This window comes from Schistocerca cancellata, chromosome 1, assembly GCF_023864275.1.
Source record: "Schistocerca cancellata isolate TAMUIC-IGC-003103 chromosome 1, iqSchCanc2.1, whole genome shotgun sequence".
Taxonomy (NCBI): domain Eukaryota; kingdom Metazoa; phylum Arthropoda; class Insecta; order Orthoptera; family Acrididae; genus Schistocerca; species Schistocerca cancellata.
Window position 1 is genome coordinate 1227315400 of NC_064626.1, and position 15233 is coordinate 1227330632.

Below are 15233 nucleotides of genomic sequence, written 5' to 3' on the forward strand. Positions count from 1 at the left end.
ATGTTGTCAACTAAGTCATTTATGTATATTGTAAACAATAAAGGTCCTATCACGCTTCCTTGCGGTACTCCCGAAATTACCTCTACATCTGCAGATTTTGAACCGTTAAGAATGACATGTTGTGTTCTTTCTTCTAGGAAATCCTGAATCCAATCACAAACCTGGTCCGATATTCCGTAAGCTCGTATTTTTTTCACTAAACGTAAGTGCGGAACCGTATCAAATGCCTTCCTGAAGTCCAGGAATACGGCATCAATCTGCTCGCCAGTGTCTACGGCACTGTGAATTTCTTGGGCAAATAGGGCGAGCTGAGTTTCACATGATCTCTGTTTGCGGAATCCATGTTGGTTATGATGAAGGAGATTTGTATTATCTAAGAACGTCATAATACGAGAACACAAAACATGTTCCATTATTCTACAACAGATTGACGTAAGCGAAATAGGCCTATAATTATTCGCATCTGATTTATGACCCGTCTTGAAAATGGGAACGACCTGCGCTTTCTTCCAGTCGCTAGGTACTTTACGTTTTTCCAGCGATCTACGATAAATTGCTGATAGAAAGGGGGCAAGTTCTTCAGCATAATCACTGTAGAATCTTAAGGGTATCTCGTCTGGTCCGGATGCTTTTCCGCTACTAAGTGATAGCAGTTGTTTTTCAATTCCGATATCGTTTATTTCAATATTTTCCATTTTGGCGTCCGTGCGACGGCTGAAGTCAGGGACCGTGTTACGATTTTCCGCAGTGAAACAGTTTCGGAACACTGAATTCAGTATTTCTGCCTTTCTTCGGTCGTCCTCTGTTTCGGTGCCATCGTGGTCAACGAGTGACTGAATGAAGCACTACACGTGCTAAATACGTTTTGTTTTGCCTGATAGGAGAATATCGTACAGAAAATGGATCACAATTTAATTATTGAGAACAAGAAACGGGCAGTGGCTACTCAAAAAAAAATTTCACTTGTCGTTGCTGCATTACACTCGAAAGTCTTGTTAATTAAGTTGCCTGTATCGCTTAGTTAAATAACTCACGTAAAGCGGTATGTTATCACACCGGTACAAAATTACCCCTCACTGCTGTCAATGGCCAATACTTCTTACATTAATTAATTAATCCCGAAACATCGATGCTTTTGTAGGCAGTGTTTGGCAATTAGATTATAATTCTTCCTTCGGAAGCCATTAAATACTTTCATAAGACCTTAATTTTCCATAAATCGAGACGGCAGGCCGTAAAATGGGCTCGTAAACCTAGTTTAATGACGGCGCCAAATTATTTAGAATACTCATTACGGCGGCGGCGGCGGCGGCGGCTCGGCTGGGCGCTGCGCTGACGTAGTGGGCTTTAGCGGCGCGTGAGTGGGCGGCGGGCGGCGACTGTCCTTGTAGTGTGACCGCGGGTCGCTAATTTTCTCCCGGGGTTATTACGGCGGCCGGTATCAAAGGCTCTCGCAAAATCAATTACCGGGCGCGTCAATCACTCGGGGTACCGGCGCGCCTCCCCGGCGTGCAGGCAGCATTTAGCACCTGTTCTCGCATCGCCGCTACACGGCCTCCGACACCGCTGTCATTCCGCCAGCGTCAGACAAAATGTGTTTAATGGCCTGCCACGGGATAGGAGGCTGCAAACGACTGCGTGGACGCTGGGCTGCCCGGCTAAGGACGATCACAAATGGGACAGTGATGACACGTCTGTTGGGAGTCAACCGTTCGTTCCTGTACGGAATTATCTTGAACGCACTGACTGTAATGCTTTTATGGGGTCGTGGGGCTTAGTGCGCGGCGTAATGTAGGCACATTGGAGAAACAAAGCAGTTAGCCCCAGGCGACACCACCATCTAGTCTTAGTGAAACTTCCTGGCCTATTAGAACTGTGTGCCGCACCGAGACTCGAACTCGGGACCCTTGCCTTTCGCGGGCAAGTGCTCTATCATCTGAGCTACCCAAGCACGACTCACACCCCGTCCTCACAGATTTACTTCTGCCAGTACCTCGTCTCCTACCTTCCAAACTTTACAGAAGCTCTCCTGCGAACTTTGCAGAACTAGCACTCCTCAAAGAAAGGATATTGCGGAGACATGGCTTAGCCACAGCCTGTGGGATGTTTCCAGAATGAGATTTTCACTCTGGAGCGGAGTTTGCGCTGGTATAAAACGTCCTGGCAGATTAAAACTGTGTGCCGGACCGAGACTCGAACTCGGGCCCCTTGCCTTTCGCGGGCAAGTGCTCTACCATCTGAGCTAGCCAAGCACGATTCACGTCCCGTCCTCACAGCTTTACTTCTGCCAGGCCCGAGTTCGAGTCTCGGTCCGGCACACAGTTTGAAACGTCCCCTTAAAACAAATTATACATATGAAACGTCAACTTAGAACAATTTATACAAGCCTGTGCTTAACCTGGCACACAATATTATTTAGCGCAACGCAATCTGACTTTCAATAACCCCTACAAAACAATGGCCCTGACTAACTTTAACCTATACCTTTTACAAATCACTTACCTCACAAAAATCTTCGCTACTCAAGCTACTGCAAAACAGCGAGCGCCACTACTGCCAGCTAAATAAAAGATTCAAACTACTGAAGGCACTAACTACTGATAGGGATAGTTAGCAAATGAAAGATTTTAATAGAGAACAAACAATGTATTTACCTTAATATTCATAATTGACATTCAGTCTTACAGATTATCAAAACTCCGCCATCTCTCTCCCCACGTCCACCACTGCTGGCGGCTCACCTCCAACTGCCCAACGCTATCTGCTGTTCACATCCAGCTATAGCAGTTCATGACAACAATGGCAGGCAACAATGCAAACTAGCCACATACTGCACACAGCACAGCCAGTGATTTTCATACAGAGAGCGCTACGTAACGTTGCCAATAAGAAAACATAAACATCAAACTTACATAAAGAAAACATAAACAGCCTACTTACATAGCCCCCATGCTCCCCACAAAAATTTTTACAAATGGTGTTGGGCACTGGCCAATACAGATTTGACAAAAATTTTTCACAATTACAGTAACAAAGATATAAAATGCACACACTTATTTATACAATGTTGGTCAACAGCTAAAATTTTCTCACAGTCAATAAAGACAGTCCTGATCATTCACCACAGTAAAACTGCCGTTTCTTTTATCAAAGTCTGAGCAATAAAAGGCAATGCACACGGAAGTAGTGGATGTCCATGCAGTCTTGAAGAAGTAGTGTTGTCCTTCTAACAGAACGTAAAGCCGATTAATTTCCTCATCATGGTTTGAGAGCCAGTCTTCAAATTTCAAAGCTATTGACTTACCTTCTTTCTCTAAACTTATTTCAGCATCGTGAAAGCTTAAGATTGCTTTATATTCATTCAAAAAGTCTACTCCCAGTATAATTTCCGTCGACAATAATGGAACAATAAGGAAGTTCATAGAGAAGCTGTGGCTTTGGCAAAAGAATTCTAAATTGGTTTGTTGGCGTACATCTACACTTTTTCCAAAGATTGCACCTTGTAATTTAATCTTACGTAACGGAAGTGTGGGGCAATCGTTCGATTTGTTGCATTTGCTAAAAGCTGTTTCACTAATTACTGAAATAGGACTGCCAGAGTCAAGTACTGCCGTAAATTTTACGTCATTTACAGTAATGTGGATCACAGGATATGCAATGTTGTTATGTTTTACGTCGTGTTCCTGGAGTAAGATGTCTCTAATGTCTTCCATTTTTACGTAATTACTAGCTATGGCAGCAGCGTCATCAGTTTCATAAGTACATATTGTGGCTGCCAGCGGTGTGAGTCATCGCCTATTGTCTCTTTGTTGGCGCGCGTCGTTATTGGGATTTGGAGACCTAACTTCCACAAATTCGCCTTGCCCAGAGGGCCCAGCTCTGTTTAAAACTCGCCAGTTCTGATGCAATTCAGGTCTGTCGTTACGATCATATCGTCTGTCATCATGTCGGTAGGTTCGATAGTTTCTTTCTTGTCGGTCATGTGGTGGAGAATTTCTGCCTGAGTCGTAACTGCGTGCTGGACCGTTGCGTCTAAAGTTATTCCTTGATAATAGTTATTTTGGTTCCCATATTGTCTGTTTCTCTGATTGTCTCTGTGATAGTCATTACCGCGGAAAGGTGATCTTTCCCTGTAACTATTACTCTGCCAGTGGTTATCATATGGGTGGTGTCTGTTTTGGTCACGATTTACGTTGTAAGAATAGGTTTGTCGTGGCCATTTATTGTTTCTGTCGTCACGGAATTGAGACGGATGTGACCTGTAGTGATTGTTTTCCTGTTTTCGCATCCCGCGACTGTCTGTGTCAATTTCCAGTTCTTGTAACAATCCCTGAAAAGCTTCAATGTCGTCTTTGCAACGTCCTGCCAAAATAATATGTCGTAAATGTTCAGGCAGTTTGATTAAGCAAATGCGGATGAGTTCTGAGGGGCTGTATGGGTTTGATAGGTACTGATTCTTGTGCAACATGTCTTCAAAATATTTGACAAGACTGGAAAATTCAGATTGTTCAAAGTGTTTCATCATCATGATGCTATGTTTTACGCGATCTTGTGTAGCTTGTGACCAATATGCTGAGAGGAACGCATGGTAAAATTCTCCTTCACTGTGACAATCGTGAATGACCGATCGCATTCTTACAGCTGGTTCATTTTCTAAGTAGCCACACATAAATTCTAATCTGTGTTCTAATGACCAGTTGGGAGGAAAACAATGAGAGAATTGATGGAGCCACGCTTGTGGATGAATGTCGTTGGCAGAATTCTTGAATGTTTTGAATTTACGTGTAGTAATGAACAGCTTATAGTCAAAATCATCATGTCGGCGAGTCACATATCGGTCATTGTTACGTCGTTTCGGCGGTTCCATCTCAAAATTCGGTGTACCTTGCCAATTTCTTTCATAATTACCGAAATGCCCTGTGCTATTATATTGTGGCTTTTCCGTATTTCTAAGTTCCTCTTCCCGTGTTGGAGCGCGAGTATCCTCTGAAATATGTAATTCTTGTATTACCTGTGTCAACTGATCTTGTACTTCCCGGATTTCTCTTTTGTACTGTGTATTGATTTGATTTTGATTTTGTTTGAATTTTCTAATTTGTTCATAGTCTTCTGTGTCAGTGAAGGCTACGGGTCTTGTGTCATTCAGATCATCATCTACCTTTGTAGATAAGTTAGTGACCTGATCCGAAAGTTCGGCTACTTTCTCCGTTAGTGAACACATTTCCTCAGTGTGTTTTTCTGAACCAAGTTTCAGAGTGTCCATTTGTGTTGAAATCGAATCTACTGTGTTCTTTAAGTTTTCCTGAGTTTTTGCCAGTTGCGTAACCGAATCGGTAGATGCAACTGAGTCAATTTTAGCCCACAAGGTCTCATGATTTTCATGAACAATGGTTTGCAGCTCTTTTATGGCTGCTTCGTGATTCTGTAATACATTCTCATGACGCGAAAAAATAGGTTGGAAATGCTCACAAATTTGTGTTTTTACGTCATTACAGACTTTCCGACATTTCGATTCTATTTTATGTAACTCAGTAGTTAAATCTTCACGTGTTTGTTCAAGCATATGTTCCACTGAGTCTAACTTTTGAAGCTTTTGTTCCATTGTGTCTAACTTTAGAAGATTTTGTTCCATTGTGTCTAACTTTTGAAGATTTTGTCCCATCTGTCTCTGATTTTGTTCCATTTGTTGCATTAATTGCAATAATAATGTATTAGTGTCTGGAATCTGTTTCTCTATGCTTTTTGGCAGTGCGTTTTCACCGGCAGCATTCACATTTTGACAAGCAGAAAATGTGTCTTGACTCATTTGAGAAAACGGTGAGGACGCAAAACCTGAATCTACAGTATTTGCAAAATTGTGTCCTGTCATTTCGGATTCCTGAGGCGAGCTGTTGCCGACCGATCGATCGATAATGCTTCCCTGTTCACTACCTGTTTCACTGCCTACGCCATTGTCTGACGCCCGCTCCATTTCCCTATGCACAGTTACCAAATTACTACTTTGAATATTAGTTAACTCATTACATGGTGGGGCCAACACACTGCTTTCGTCTTCACTGTCATTTCTCAGTTTACTTTGGAGTCGAGTGTTACGTTTTTCACACGCCATTATTTTCACAATATTTCACACGATAACACAGAAAAGCACAATTTGAATAGCAAAAATAAGAGAACACATTAATATAGCACTGAAAATAATATCTAGTTAATTGCAGCTGCGAAATACTTGGTGCAAATCTACATGCATGCCACAACTGTTTTACTGTGCAACAATGAAAGTCTGCAACTACCCAGGAGATTCTCTCTACAATTACGCACTAGCAATAAACAAAAGCTACATTAAATACACAAACTACAAGTTTTATTCTGCCAGGAAGTTTCATATCAGCGCACACTCCGCTGCAGAGTGAAAATCTCATTCTGGATCTAGTCTTAGTAATGGACCCAATTCACTCTTCTAGCTAAACTCACTAATCGATTATTAGATCCCATACAGCACGGTCGGTCACGGAGTCCAAAATTGCTGCGTGTGCAGAACGTGCTGCATGAGCTCGACCCGATGCGAAGGATAAACTACTCTGATACCATGATTCTGCCAAGCTGAAGATAGTCGTGCAGACCGGTAAATGAAATGTCGCGCCACCGAGCAGGGTCCAGACTGGCTCTGCTCGTTCCTTCTCGGAAGTGCTGTCTTCAGTACAGAGCGACATTTTATTCAGTGCTAAGGTGGGTCATTTATCGGTCTGCACGACTTTCTTCAGCTCGGCAGAATCATGGTGTCAGCGCAGTGTATCCTTTGCTATTTGTTCATGGTAAAATGTGTGACCGCTCTATGTCATTCAATACGATCACGACGACACCACTCGATCGATGTTAGCACTCGTGGTATCATTCGCCTTCGTACATGGCAGTGGACGTTTGAAAATTCATGACGGCAGCTCAATGGTCGTCAGTTGATTTAAATGTTATTCCCGGTTGGTTGGTTGGTTTGGGGAAGGAGACCAGACAGCGTGGTCATCGGTCTCATCGGATTAGGGAAGGATTGGGAAGGAAGTCGGCCGTGCCATTTCAGAGGAACCATCCCGGCATTTGCCTGCAGTGATTTAGGAAAATCACGGAAAACCTAAATCAGGATGGCCGGACGCGGGATTGAACCGTCGTCCTCCCGAATGGGAATCCAGTGTCTAACCACTGCGCCATCCCGCTCGGTAAATGTTATTCCCGTCTGACTCTTAATTCAATTACTGCCACGGGGGTGAGGACAAGGAACACATCCTGATGATACCAGCATTATGCGTATTTAGATGTTCTATTATGGTTTGCAATGTTCCAGCGATTCTATTCGAACTGTATGCTGATGTACTGACAAGGACCATTTTCGCAAATAAACATGCAAGTACGTAATGGATGTTCAGTTTCTCAATATAGTTCGTCGCACTCACACATAATACATTCGCTGTAAGAACAATTTCATGCATTTACATTTTTGGTGTCCCACAATATTGATTGGCTAAATATTATGACGATACGTTGCATACAGCTTCCACAGATATTGTTTATCATGTAGTCAAGACTACGTAATGAAGCCAAAATCGTGGATAAAATTGAAACGTAATTTGTATATTAACAGTTTTCATTTCACTAACTAAATATGAAATATGAAGCGGGATTGGAGGTGATGATCCTATCCTTCTTTTCAGTATCAGAATGGTCGATATCGTGTTCTGAATGACTCGTGTCATATAATGTCCAAATATCGACACGACCCAGGCTCTGAATTCGGCACTTGAATGTCGATTCTTCGCTCTCGAAGTGTTAGATGTGATTGTCTTCACATACAGGGTTCAATTTAATGGTGTATGCACTGTTTTTAGTATTTTAGGTCCAGTTAATTAATATTTGGTAGTTAATAAGCGAACTATTTTTATGCTAGCGCGTTGTTTGTATCAGTTACCCCCGCAACCGTCCAAGGATAAGATTCTCTTAATGTTCCGCGCACACGCGTTTCACAATTTTATAAAATGCAGAATTACGTAAACTATAGCTTTCCGTTGCTTACAACTTCCGTGGGTTCCACAACCATGATAGTTTCCCAAGAGTACTTTTCCCAGCTAACACAAAGTTCGAATTACGTTGTCGGAATCATTTTCTCTTCACCCGACAATAAACGTCTCTGATCACTTCGTCACACGTAATGTATTTTAAACGTGCTTGAAGGGTCTTTAAATAATCTCCTTAACGAATTTCGCAGTCGCGTACTACTATTTCATCGACCATCCCGATCGCGATAACTGAAGGCAGAGAGCTCAATAATGTGTTACATGTTCTTTTATTATGTATTAAAAAACAAACGCGTCCGTATGTCTTTCTGTCCCGCTTGGTCTTTGCTACTTTGCTTTTTATTACGTTTCATTATATTGCTTCTTAGTAATACTGTGCAGTTATTAAAGTTTCGTATTACTTTCCCCTTTTTAATTCTTCCAAAATAAAGTCTATTTATCCCCGATTTTAATTAATATGATGCCAGTTGACACGCCTGCCCGCAAAGTACCGTTATAAATGGGAGGTCACAGGTCACGTGTCCATACTGAAAGATGCAGTCTAGAGATCAATCGCCAGGAGCCCTTAAAACTGGACTGGGACGACAGAAGGATGAGGATTCTTAATATCTACGAGGGTGAGTCAAATGAAAACCTTAAATATTTTTTTAAAATATTATTTATTGTGCAGAAGTGGTACAAAGCTGTATCACTTTCCAACATAATCTCCTCCACGTTCAGTGCAAGTCCTCCAGCGCTAACAAAGTGTATAAATTCCTTTAGAAAAAAAATTCTTTTGCTAGTCCGCTCAACCACTCATGCGCCGTGTGGCGTACCTCCTCATCAGAACGGAACGTCTTTCCTCCCATTGCGTCTTTGAGTGGTCCAAACATATGGAAATCACTTGGGGTAAGGTCTGGTGAGTATGGTGGATGAGGAAGACACTCAAAACGCAGGTCCGTGATTGTTGCAACTGTTTCGTCCCCAGTAACGATTCTTGCAAGGAAGCCATCACCTTATCGTTCAAAGTGCCGAAGTAGTTCTTCACAATCATCAACACGTCGTTCTCTCATTTCAGGAGTCAGCTTCCGTGGCACTCATCTTGCAGACATTTTGTGAAACTGGAGCACATCATGGACAACGTGCTGTGCTGACCCATGACTAAATGCTTCAAATGGCTTTAAGCACTATCGGACTTAACATCTGAAGTCATCAGTCCCCTAGAACTTAGAACTACTTAAACCTAACTAACCTAAGGACATCGCACTGATCCATGCCCAAGGCAGGATTCGAACCTGCGACCGTAGCAGCAGCGCGGTTCCGGGCTGAATCGCCTAGAGCCGCTCGGCCACAACGGCCGGCACCCATGACTAATCTGCAAACATGCTGCAGTGTCATTGAGTGTCACTCGGCGGTTTTCCTTCACTATGGCTTCAACTGCTGCAATGTACTGTAGAGTCACAACTCGTTGTGCCTGACCTGGACTAGGAGCGTGATCCACTGAAGTCACACCATTTGCGAACTTCCTACTCCATTGGTAGACTTGCTGCTGTGACAAACATGCATCACCGTACAGAACCTTCATTCGTCGATAAATTTCAATAGGTTTCACACTTTCACTACGCAAAAACCGAATAACAGAACGCTGTTCTTCCGTGGTGCAAGTCGCAAGTGGGGTGACCATCAATATACTGAAACTGCGGAAGTATGTGTGTATCTGCACTATGCTGCCACCTGCAGGCCATTCTGCACGCAGTTTGTAGCACGCTTACCAACTTACAGTATAACGGCACGAAATTTCGATTTGTTACTACAATTTTAAGGTTTTCATTTGATTCGCTCTCGTATGATGTAGCCGCAGCAATTGGCTATAAACGACATTAAATCATATTAAAAATTTACATGAAATATTTGCGCATTTCCGAATACGATCAACGATCGGCTGTATAAGGGATTGTCGACAGTGAAAATTTGTGCCCGACCGGGACTCGAAACCGGATTTTTCGCTTCAATCGTTTTGGCTATTAATGCTCGGCTCAGAGCTGGACTGAAACTTCTATATGCCGTCGTTACTGCGTCACAGCCTGCACTGGTACACACATTATGTAAGTCCCACTGCAAGGGAGGAAATTTTAACAGAAAGCCACTGCCTGGTCTCGGCGGATAAATTAGATATTGCAATGCCTCTGTTGTTAAGGACAGTAATACAATGTTCCTTCAGACATGCATGCACGTCCGAAGGTACATTGCAGTGTTCTTAGCAAAACAGGCACTGATCACTGTGGGACTTACCATCTGACGTCATCAGTCCTCTAAATTTTAGAACTACTTAAACCTAACTAACCTAAGGACATCACACTGATCCATGCCCGAGGCAGGATTCGAACCTGCGACCGTAGCGTTCGCGAGGTTCCAGACTCAAGCGCCTAGAACCACTCGGCCACAACGACCGGCCAGGCAATGCAGTATCGTACTTAAAGTTGACGAAGGAACAGCTACACATTTAGAGCGACCGACAGACGATATTTATTGTGCTGTAGCTATAGAAACGCTTTGTGTGAAATTGGCAGCCGTGGAGCACATGATAAAACTGGTGGTACAAACAATAAATTTTCTGAAGTTTCACGTTATATTCCACTGTCAGTTACAACACTATTCAATAAAACTGAACGAAGAACATGGAGACTTTACGTAAGAAAAGTACTTTGGTTAAATGAAGGTGAATGGCTGCAACGATTTTCCGATTTGGGACCCGCTATTGTTGAATTTGTGACAGAAAAAGAAGAGCAGGAACGGAAATGAGAAGATCCGGCGGAGAATGTATACCTCACATTTTAACTGGACCTATCACTGCCAACAGTAAGATATTGAAATGTGAGACTGAACTTACTTTCGATTTGGTGGGACGCATTTAATAACAAAATCACATTGTGGGTGGGACAAATTCTGACAAAGATCCCCGCATATTTTCGTAAGCTCAGTGGCATTAAAGAAAACGCAAGAGTTGAAGAATTCATAGCAGCCTTTCAAGAATTACAAGGATAGTGTCTAGGACATTGCCAATATTAGAGTAGTATTCAAATGTCTCAAATGGCTCCGAGCACTATGGGACTCAACTTCTGAGGTCATTAGTCACCTAGAACTTTGAACTAGTTAAACCTAACTAACCTAAGGACATCAGACACATCCATTCCCGAGGCAGGATTCCAACCTGAGACCGTAGCGGTCTCGCGGTTCCAGACTGCAGCGCCTAGAACCGCACGGCCACTTCGGCCAGCTAGAGTAGTTTTCGAGCTGCTTTCGAGGTCGCTTGCATTTTACTTTTGGAAGCACCTTTGTGCATGTGTAGATGCAAGCGGTTCATCTGCAGTGTATTTCCCGTAGAAAGTACAAATTCTTTTACGTCGAAACTGTCCAGTTTGTCTACGTTATTGCCCTTCGGAATAGTTTCTGCATCTCTATAACTACACACAGAAAAAAAAAAATTCGTCACCCCGGTTCCCAGAACTCCTGAAGATAGACATTGACTGTGGATATTGTATCACAGACACAGTCCCTTTGACTGTTCAGAGATGTCACTAAGCCCGCCCAAAGACGTACACAACCATGCATCAGCAGCGCCTATTAGACGGAGGGGGACCGACAGCCGATCAGTTCCAGTCATTCCACCAGGAAAGAGGTACACGGCTCGTGTTGTCTGTAGTTCAACCATGCCTAGACGTCAATATCGCGGTTTGATTGCGTCCGCATTGTGCCAGGAAGGCCTCTCAACAAGGGAAGTGTCCAGGCGTCACGGAGTGAACCAAAGCGATGTTGTTCGGGCTTGGAGGAGATACAGTGAGACGGGAACTGTCATGAAATGCCTCGCTCGGGCCGCCCAAGGGCTACTACTGCAATGGATGACCGCTACCTACGGATTACGGCTCGGAGGGACACTGACAGCAACGCCACCATGTTGAATAACGCTTTTCGTGCAGCCACAGAACGTCGTCTTACGACTCAAACTGTGCGCAATAGGGTTGCATGATGCGAAATGAAGTGTTGGCAGAAGTGCCAACACCTTGTAGTTAGAGGAGGCCGAAATGCACGCTAAGCTCACGCAGGCTGGCGTGAGGTCTGAAACAGGATACGTAATGAATGCTATAAAGAAAAGTACGTAGCTTCTGGAATACTTAACTTTAATCCACATTTGTAGAACATCGCTCTTGATGATACATTAATAGAATCTCAATATCTATACTGGTAATGGCGCCTTGCTGTTGTTGTTGTGGTCTTCAGTCCTGAGACTGGTTTGATGCAGCTCTCCATGCTACTCTATCCTGTGCAAGCTTCTTCATCTCCCAGTATCTACTGCAACCTACATCCTTCTGAATCTGCTTAGTGTATTCATCTCTTGGTCTCTCTCTACGATTTTTACCCTCCACACTGCCCTCCAATGCTAAATTTGTGATCCCTTGATGCCTCAAAACATGTCCTACCAACCGATCCCTTCTTCTAGTCAAGTTGTGCCACAAACTTCTCTTCTCCCCAATCCTATTCAATACCTCCTCATTAGTTACGTGATCTACCCACCTTATCTTCAGCATTCTTCTGTAGCACCACATTTCGAAAGCTTCTATTCTCTTCTTGTCCAAACCAGTTATCGTCCATGTTTCACTTCCATACATGGCTACACTCCATACAAATACTTTCAGAAACGACTTCCTGACACATAAATCTATACTCGATGTTAACAAATTCCTCTTCTTGAGAAACGCTTTCCTTGCCATTGTCAGTCTACATTTTATATCCTCTCTACTTCGACCATCATCGGTAATTTTACTCCCTAAATAGCAAAACTCCTTTACTACTTTAAGTGTCTCATTTCCTAATCTAATTCCCTCAGCATCACCCGACTTAATTTGACTACATTCCATTATCCTCGTTTTGCTTTTGTTGATGTTCATCTTATATCCTCCTTTCAAGACACTGTCCATTCCGTTCAACTGCTCTTCCAAGTCCTTTGCTGTCTCTGACAGAATTACAATGTCATCGGCGAATCTCAAAGTTTTTACTTCTTCTCCATGAATTTTAATACCTACTCCGAATTTTTCTTTTGTTTCCTTTACCACTTGCTCAATATACAGATTGAATAACATCGGGGAGAGGCTACAACCCTGTCTTATTCCTTTTCCAACCACTGCTTCCCTTTCATGCCCCTCGACTCTTATAACTGCCATCTGGTTTCTGTACAAACTGTAAATAGCCTTTCGCTCCCTGTATTTTACACCTGCCACCTTCAGAATTTCAAAGAGAGTATTCCAGTCAACATTGTCAAAAGCTTTCTCTAAGTCTACAAATGCTAGAAACGTAGGTTTGCCTTTTCTTAATCTTTCTTCTAAGATAAGTCGTAAGGTCAGTATTGCCTCACGTGTTCCAACATTTCTACGGAATCCAAACTGATCTTCCCCGAGGTCGGCTTCTACCAGTTTTTCCATTCGTCTGTAAAGAATTTGCGTTAGTATTTTGCAGCTGTGACTTATTAAACTGATAGTTCGGTAACTTTCACATCTGTCAACACCTGCTTTCTTTGGGATTGGAATTATTATATTCTTCTTGAAGTCTGAGGGTATTTCGCCTGTCTCATACATCGTGCTCACCAGATGGTAGAGTTTTGTCATGACTGGCTCTCCCGAGGCCATCAGTAGTTCAAATGGAATGTTGTCTACTCCCGGGGCCTTGTTTCGACTCAGGTCTTTCAATGCTCTGTCAAACTCTTCACGCAGTATCTTATCTCCCATTTCGTCTTCATCAACATCCTCTTCCATTTCCATAATATTGTCCTCAAGTACATCGCCCTTGTATAAACCCTCTATATACTCCTTCCACCTTTCTGCCTTCCCTTCTTTGCTTAGAACTGGGTTGCCATCTGAGCTCTTGATATTCATACAACTGGTTCTCTTCTCTCCAAAGGTCTCTTTAATTTTCCTGTAGGCAGTATCTAATTTACCCCTAGTGAGACAAGCCTCTACATCCTTACATTTGTCCTCTAGCCATCCCTGCTTAGCCATTTTGCACTTCCTGTCGATATCATTTTTGAGACGTCTGTATTCCTTTTTGCCTGCTTCATTTACTGCATTTTTGTATTTTCTCCTTTCATCAATTAAATTCAATATTTCTTCTGTTACCCAAGGATTTCTACTAGCCCTCGTCTTTTTACCTACTTGATCCTCTGCTGCCTTCACTACTTCATCCCTCAGAGCTACCCATTCTTCTTCTACTGTATTTCTTTCCCCCATTCCAGTCAATTGTTCCCTTATGCTCTCCCTGAAACTCTCTACAATCTCTGGTTCTTTCAGTTTATCCAGGTCCCATCTCCTTAAATTCCCACCTTTTTGCAGTTTCTTCAGTTTCTCTGCAGTTCATAACCAATAGATTGTTGTCAGAATCCACATCTGCCCCAGGAAATGTCTTACAATTTAAAACCTGGTTCCTAAATCTCTGTCTTACCATTATATAATCTATCTGATACCTACTAGTATCTCCAGGATTCTTCCAGGTATACAACCTTCTTTTATGATTCTTGAACCAAGTGTTGGCTATGATTAAGTTATGCTCTGTGCATAATTCTACAAGGCGGCTTCCTCTTTCATTCCTTCCCCCCAATCCATATTCACCTACTATGTTTCCTTCTCTCCCTTTTCCTACTGACGAATTCCAGTCACCCATGACTATTAAATTTTCGTCTCCTTTCACTACCTGAATAATTTCTTTTATCTCGTCATACATTTCATCTATTTCTTCATCATCTGCAGAGGTAGTTGGCATATAAACTTGTACTACTGTAGTAGGCATGGGCTTTGTGTCTATCTTGGCCAAAATAATGCGTTCACTATGCTGTTTGTAGTAGCTAACCCGCACTCCTATTTTTTTATTCATTATTAAACCTACTCCTGCAGTACCCCTATTTGATTTTGTATTTATAACCCTGTAATCACCTGACCAAAAGTCTTGTTCCTCCTGCCACCGAACTTCACTAATTCCCACTATATCTAACTTTAACCTAACCATTTCCCTTTTTAAATTTTCTAACCTACCTGCGCGATTAAGGGATCTGACATTCCACGCTCCGATCCATAGAACGCCAGTTTTCTTTCTCCTGATAACGACGTCCTCCTGAGTAGTCCCCGCCCGGAGATCCGAATGGGGGACTAT